General features: G+C 33.6%; 1 protein-coding gene across 1 annotated transcript in view; it reads right to left on the reverse strand.

Annotated features, from left to right (window-relative positions):
• Positions 1-6472, reverse strand: part of LOC136040415 (ubiquitin carboxyl-terminal hydrolase 43-like) — a 92435-nt gene extending 85963 nt beyond the window's left edge. The window contains exon 1 of the mRNA XM_065724689.1: positions 6339-6472. The gene's annotated coding sequence lies outside the window, so the exon portion shown is untranslated. The remainder of the gene's footprint in view (positions 1-6338) is intronic.
• Between the last annotated feature and the right edge of the window lie 1535 nt (positions 6473-8007).

The following is an 8007-nucleotide window of genomic DNA, read 5'->3' on the forward strand; positions in this document are numbered from 1 at the left end:
TGACATAAAAGAGACAGATAGGCTACCATAGACCAATCGATTCAGCTGATCTATACATCGATAGATGATTGATACAATCTGATCTTAAGATTGTATATACCTTGGCTGCATTGATCTTTGTCAACTGCTGGGTTGAAGGCTTCAATATTAGGAGACTTGACATCATTCCAGCCAAGTGACTTCAAGAGAATAAATATTTTTTTTTTGGGGGGGGGGAGAATTTATTTTGTAGATAGGCATTAGCACACTTCAAGTAGAGTCAAAGGGTACCCTCCTATTCTTGAGGTGCTGTTAATCTTGAACAGGCTAAGAATGCTATTATAGTCATAGACTAATTTCTACATTACTGATACAACCTCCTTTTTTCTTGGATTGGTATGCAAGAAGTGGTATTTTGAGTTTATGGAACTGGGTAGAATATGGCAGATGTTGAAAATCATTCATGTATTTTGTTAATTGTTGTTGTAGATACCAAAACATACTGATCACAATCATTAATTGGAGTACCAATGCACATTACAAACTCTAATTTTGGTCAAATTAGGCCTTCACGAAGCTTGGTAATTATTGCTGACAATCAACTGTAGAATGTTCTTCTGATTATACCAAGGGATTCGTTGACCCAGGCTTCTATAGACTATGTGTGTAATTATAAACTGAGCTTGTTGTCAATAAAAAACCCACAAATCTTCTTTGTTGAGGCTACGTATTAGTGGTTGCTTAAATCGTCATTAGATTCCATAGGGTATTGGTACTGAGGATTCTTTACTCCAAGATAATTCCCATTATCTCTACTATTGTCAAGGTATCTAGTATTGTCACGAGCAGAAGACTAAGACAGGTTATTCATGTTACAAGGTTTAATGCCTGACAAACCACTCCTTCTACTTGAACCACCTTTCCACCCAAAAAAAAAGAGAGCAAGGGGTTAAACTTAGGCACAACAGACTACAATTAATATAGACCTTGAACCTTCTTGGGTGGAACTAGGATAAGTCATGGATTCAAATCCTCCATGTTCAAACAGAACATCAAAGACAGTGACACAAAAATCTTTAGTAAAGTTAACAGTTAAGTTAACATTTTAAATTAGAATATTGTTATTTCACCAAATATTTCAGCTCAGTAGCCAAATTTCACCTACACCCAGAGTGAATGAGTTTGCTATCAAGTCATTCAATAAGTAAGAAGACAAATTGATGTAGCTCAGAAACAATATCTTCAATCTATTTAAAACTTTGGCTACTTTTTTAACACAATCCTTGGCACCATTTATGGACCTTTTCAATCATTGTTCTAATCATACTGATCCACTCTTGTGGACTCTATGGATAGGGACTCCTGGTTTTACATGCATTACTAATTTTTCTATTGTACTAAGTAAAAAGTTCTCAGAACCTTGTTTTCCAGCCACCAATTCAGAACCCCTTCCCATTCAAATTAAATGTTTTCCAAGTTTGGGTCTGGCCATGGAAGAGTCCTTCAGACAAAAAGTTATTCTTTTCTTCTAGTTTTCCATCCAGTGCTTATTGTGCATGAAAGATTATTCACCATCTAATGGAGCATGCTTCTGAATGGTGACCTCAGGCCCCTATAAACTGTGGCATTGGACACCAGTAAAATGTTAAGATAGCAATTTTCAGTTTATTAGAATTATGAAAGAGCAAATGCTTAAAAGTTAAATTTAAAAATATGTTTTGCTTTCAGTAAAGTGCAAATGATGCTCTAGCCATGAGATTACTTTGGGGCATTGAGCCTACTGCTGTTTGTGTGAATTTCTTTTTGTTTGACTAGATAGCTGATTGTAATTTCATTTCATTTTGGCTCTCACTTATTCATTGATAGTGATTTCTGTGCATTTTGAGTTTGAATTATCATTAGAATTTATTTATGCTTGCCTTTGGTTTAATTTAGCTCCATATTTTTGTTTAATAAACTTTTTTGGGGAGGGAGGGTTATTAAATTAACTTCTGTTTGTTTCTAACTGACCATGCTTCTTTTTATTGGTTAATAAAAGCAGCATTGGGTTTGTCTGATTTATTTGCTAAAGAATTAGGATTATAGGTTGCTACTTGTATTTTGGACAACATATTAGCACAAACTTTAACAATAGTCTTAATAAAGCACTTTAGATGGTAGGGGAATATCATTCAAATAAATGGACTAAGAACCTGCATAATTTATGGCCTCCTACAGAGCTGAAGCCATCCTGACCCCCATTCCTGCTATAAACCTTGAACATAAGACACATATTGATAGACCATTGAATTATAAGAAGATTATTATGTCCTACTTCATTTGTTTAGATGCATTTAAGCATTTTCTTATTAAGAAGAGTTTGAATCTGTTAGTTCAAATTAATACTGGAGATTAAGAATCAATGCAAAAAGATTTGATTTTTCAACAGATTTGAGTTTTATGCAGATCAGCTTTATATGCTTATATATACAACTCATGAACTTCTGATTGCTGTCAAAGAGCCATTGCTTGCCTATGAAAAATTCATGAAGTATATTTAATTTGGATTATATATCTGCACATTGGGTGGGGGAGGGTAAAGTAATGCACTTTTAGGAATGATACAAATAAGTATTTTACAATTTCGTTAAGTAGTTTTTAGAGCTTTAAATTGTTTTCTTTTGGAGGAGCTAACCACTGAAATAGTACCTAAAATACTAATTTCATCCCTTTTGTATACAGTCTAGGGCAATATCTGGGACCACAAGAGGGTGGGGCAGTGAACTGTCACAATTACACATTTAAACATCACAAAGAGCACAAATTAGAACCCTAATGGTGTTAGTCTTTTTTGTACAACAGTGTTTTCCTTCAAAAGAGCCCTCACCTGTTGTGTTTAATATGTTTTGAAACTAAGTCCATTATTTTGTCCTTTGCAATAAGTCTGTAAATATTCTTAAACTATTCTTTAAATTCAGATAAAAAGCATAGATATTTCTTAAAACCCTGTTCAGATTAAGGGTATGCAAATTACATTGTCAAAACTAGAGCCAATGAAAAGACCTTCATTAAATTTTTTTAATTTTCTAAAATCTAAAATTTATAAGAAATCTATAAAAATTTAAATAGATTAAGGCATAAACCCATCATCTATGTAATGAAATTGGTACAAGCCTAGAATTGGGGCTGTTTAGAAAGAATCATGTTCAAAAAAATATTTTACTTTATAATACACAGAAGAATTGTAGAAAAGTTGACAAATTTTAAGAGCAATTCAACTTTACTTTACCCCCAACCCTCTTTAATGTGTAAAAATAAAGCGTAGCCCCAATTGTATACTCCCATGTGTTTTTTTTTCTGGATCTTGTCAGCTAGTTTGGGCTATATATTTGCATGTTAGGAGGGTTGAGGGTAAATTATAGCAGAATTCCTTTCAAAATTTGTTAACTACAATTTTTCTGCATTTTACAAAGTAAGTATTGTTTTCATGTTTTCTTCTCAATAGCCCTAATTCTAAGCTGACACCAAAATCATATATTTCCTCTGTGTTTTTCCAGTGCTTCATTTTATCATAGTAGAATCAATTTACAGGTAAATGGGTTGAAAAAAGAGGGACTTATAGCAAAATGCATGGGAGATAGGCTATATATTTGTACATTAGGGGCAGGGGGTGAGGGTAAGTATAGTGAACCTGCTGTCAAAATGTGTGTTAACTATAATTATTCTTGGTAAATATTTACTTTTGTTCCAAATGCTCTGAAGTGTGTACTGCATATAGCAAGATTCTGACAATCCCATATTGTTTCTTCGTCATTATTAGAGAAGTGCATCCATTTTTTTATGTTTCTAAAATCCCCCTTCAATGAGACTAAAAATGCATAAAGTGGGCTTGCTTACAGATAACATTACCTATAGAGTGAAACATCTTAGTCCATGAGCCCTACAGGCAGCAGGGCAAGGTCTGTATTCAATATTTATTTAACAAAGAGTGATAAAACTAAAAAAAAAAAACTCAAACAAGGTTTATTAAATAAATATAGAATACAGACCTTGCCCTGCTGCTGGCAGGGCTCATGGACTAATATGCTTTGCTCTATAGGTAATGCTAACTTTAAGCAAGCCCACTTAACACATTTTTAGTTTTGGCCCATGGAGGAGAAGGGTCAACCAGAAATGGATGTGCTTCTTTAATAATGACAAAGAAACAATAGGCCTATGTAATCATCAGAATCTTGCTATATGCAGTAATATGCACTTCAGAGCACTTGGAACAGAAGTAAACATTTACCTTATTCTGCATATTATGAAGTAAGAACTGTCTTTTTCCTTCTCAGTAGCCCTAGTTCTAAACCTATACCATAACTGGGCTATATAGGTTATTTGCACATTGAGGGGTAGGGAGTAAAGTGTACTGGAGCAGCAAAAAATGTGTTAGCCTAACTATAATTGTCCTACATAGGCTATTATGAAGTGAGAATTGTTTTCTTAACAAGTTAATTCCTCAATAGCCCCAATTCAAGACTTAGGCCTACCTAGAACTTTATAGACTAACCCAATTTCCAGTGGTGTAATTTTGTCAAAATCCTTGGGGGGGGGGCAAAGTTGGAGCCAATTTTCCTAAATCAAGTGAAAATGACAGTTAAGAACTGAAAAATCAGCCATTTGGTGTCATGAAAATACTATACAGGCTAATACTAAAAAGATATTTTATAGTACTATAAAGGTAAATATATAGGCTACTAAATGAAACCCATCTGATTCTGTTGATGCTTAAATTATGCAGGCCTACCTTCATTTGGACAAGGTTTTACCTTAAATTACCTTATAAATCACAGCTTGGAGTGAAATAAGGACTTTGATCCTATTGAATCACTCCTTATGATGATAGTTGCATACATAGTTGAATAGATAGAGGGCAAATCAAGGTCTAGAAAGAGCAGTTGCCCCCTGCCCCAAAGCAAATTATGCCCCTGTCTAATTTAGGCATTAGGGCAATGGGGGCTGGGATGGTACTGTCACTATAGGTCTGGAAACTCTTGCAGAATATTTAAAGAGAGTGCTTGATGGGAAATCAAATGGTACTAGGTTACTTTTTAGCAGTTGTTGTAGTTGATCCACAGTTAAATTCTAAAAAAGTTACTTTTTGCTATCTTGGAAAGCAGTAAGGTTAGGAAAATAAAACTTTCAGCAATAAATCTAAGGCAAAAACATATTCAGGGGAGGTATTGCAAAGCTACTATGTTGCCATTTCTGATTTTTAAGCCTATGTCTTAAAAACTTCTATACTTGACAGGTCTATAGGCTACCTATTGGAATCTTGACAAAACAACATTAAACCTTAATTTTCAGTTCTTTTTCTCTGATTTTAGTTTTGAAAATGCAATTCCTGTTACTTGAGTAGATTTTTAGGTCAATGTTTCTATTACCTGAACAATTGTTTAGGGTCATGAAACTATTGTTAATATATGCATTTTGACTTTTGGAACATCTTTTCTCTCTTGCAAAACTACCACAAACTCACCATTATGGAGTTATTCCAGCCCAAATATTCTTGTATTTACACATATAGAATTGCAATCATTTCTGTTTTCATTGATTGGATATTTGAAATCACAAATCTGTAATAGTTTAGAAACAAATTTGGGCTATATATTTGCACATTAGGGGGGTGGGGGTAAAGCATAGCATATATTAAATATGTGAACTAACCATTACTGTATTTAATATATGTTATTCTTTACCCCCCCCCCCCCCTAATGTGCAAGTATATAATAACTCCATAATGGTGAGTTTGTAGTAGGCCTAGTTTTGCAAGAAAGAAAACATGTTCAAAAAGTCAAAATGCATCTATTAACAATAGTTTCATCACCCTAAACAATTGTTCAGGTAATAGGAACACTGACTGATTTTTAAGCCATAACATAGGCCTATCAAGAGTTTTTTTTATTATTATTTTAAGCAGAAGATCTATTTTGCAATGTTTCACTTTTATAAACAAAGACTCTTAGAGGTCATCAAAGGCCAGTAACCTCTAGAAGGAGATGGAGCGGAGGCAGGTATTTTAGAATACCTTCCCTGGATGTACTTTAGTTTGTAGGGTAGATCAATCCCTGAAAGTTTCATTTTGCTAACCTAGCCTAACCACTTAGATAATATAGCTTTTAGAATTGTCTAGAACTTTACCTTGATCCAGAAAAGGAAAATCCAGCAAGATTACAAATTATTATACAAAAAAAACATTTTTGGTGCTGGTAGGCCTATCTTATCAAAGAAGACTTGTCTGAAAATAATTTTCTACCCTAAACCACTTCAGAAAGCTAGAACAATAAAATCTATGATATCCCCTGATCTAAGCTAAGAAAAAACTATTAGCTTCTCACTTTTCTACAAAACAGCTTGAGTCATAACAAAATATCTTCCTCTGTTCACATTCTCCACCCAACTGAAACAACTAATCTTCCAGTTCTTCTAAAACTATTTAAATTTAATACATGCCGCTGCTGTCATCTATCATATTTATTACGAGGGCCTTGATTCTTTTGCCCAGTTTTTTTCGACAAGTTTTCACAGAGATAGAAAAACGAATAAAGGCCAAATTTTGCAGAATTTCGTGGTCAGATTCTACTAATGATTTGGATATATGCTAACTTTGGAATATAGGAAAGGAAATAAATTGTAAAACTAGTGAGAATCTGGCCTAAATTCTTATTTCGATAAATTTATAGCAAACCATATAACCAATATAGCATATAGGCCTAATAATCTCTTCTACCTTAAATTCAGATTTAAGCACTTTTTAACCTAACCTAAACTAATCGTATTATAAATAATTTTAGCACTGAGAAAATGTAGTATTATTTTGTCGAAAACGACGCGGGGAAAACGTAGTATTATTTTGTCGGAAACGACAGATAACTCGTACTTTAATTGAAAATTCGTCATTTTTAAGAGCTTAAAAAGTGCTTAAATTTGAATTTGTGGTAGAAGCGATTATTATATTCGTAAAGAGCATAAAAAAGGCATCGAGTTGTATATTCACTTTATACGAAAGCTAGTTATACGGTTTGCTATAAATTTACCCTTTTTCTGTCTTTATATGGGTTTTGTGAATTTTGGCTCAAAGAGATGGAAAAACAAATTGAAGCCAGATTTTACAAAATTTTGGGACTAGATTCTGCTGTCAACGTAGAGTCACGTCCTTTAGATTTGAATTATTTGAAATTGGTTAAAAGAATAGACCAACGCTGTTACGGCTATGCATCTTATCTGGCCTTTTTAAGCGATTGGAGTAATTGCGAAAAACCGTTTGCTAAGTTATTCTCAAAAGAGGATCAGTTGAATAGCGTGGATCAGACGGATTGATGTGGGACTGAACATGCATTGCTCTATTGATGTTCCACCACTGCGAACGGTTTTTGGTAATTTATTCCGGAGGCTAAAAATATCAGATAAGACCTTTAAGCGTAACAGTGACGAAATAATAGTGAGGATTTTAATCTATTATGTTTTATTTCCTTTATGTTTATTGCTAAGTTACTTTAAGTCCAGACCTTATTATTTACTACTTGGAATTCAGAGCCCTAGTGAATGGCTGACATTGATAATACATCATCTGTGGCTTCAGTCCTATGGGGAGCCATATATTATGTAGATTCTCTGTCCATTTGTTTGAATGTTATTCCCCTACCCTTGAAGTTCTGTATTAAGGATATCTTTAACAAACATTTGAACATGTTTTCCAATACGACAGAAAATCGACATTAAGAAATATTTCACCCTGATCTAAATATTGCTGATGTTTTAAAATAAAAGGTTCAAATAAACCACAAATCTGGCTAGGATCGTTATTATTGCAATCGAGGAATGGAACAAAATAGCAAAAATAATCAAAGTTTTTCACTTCTTTCAAGTTCAATTTATTCCGTTGGTTAAAAATGTCAGGAAAGAAATTTAAGCGTGACAGTGGCGAAATAACAAATACTAGCAAGAATTGTAATCTATTTTGTTCTATTTCCTTTTTTGGTATCTTTTAGGGTAAATGCAAGTCTT

The sequence above is a fragment of the Artemia franciscana genome, chromosome 20 (genome assembly GCF_032884065.1).
Source record: "Artemia franciscana chromosome 20, ASM3288406v1, whole genome shotgun sequence".
Taxonomy (NCBI): domain Eukaryota; kingdom Metazoa; phylum Arthropoda; class Branchiopoda; order Anostraca; family Artemiidae; genus Artemia; species Artemia franciscana.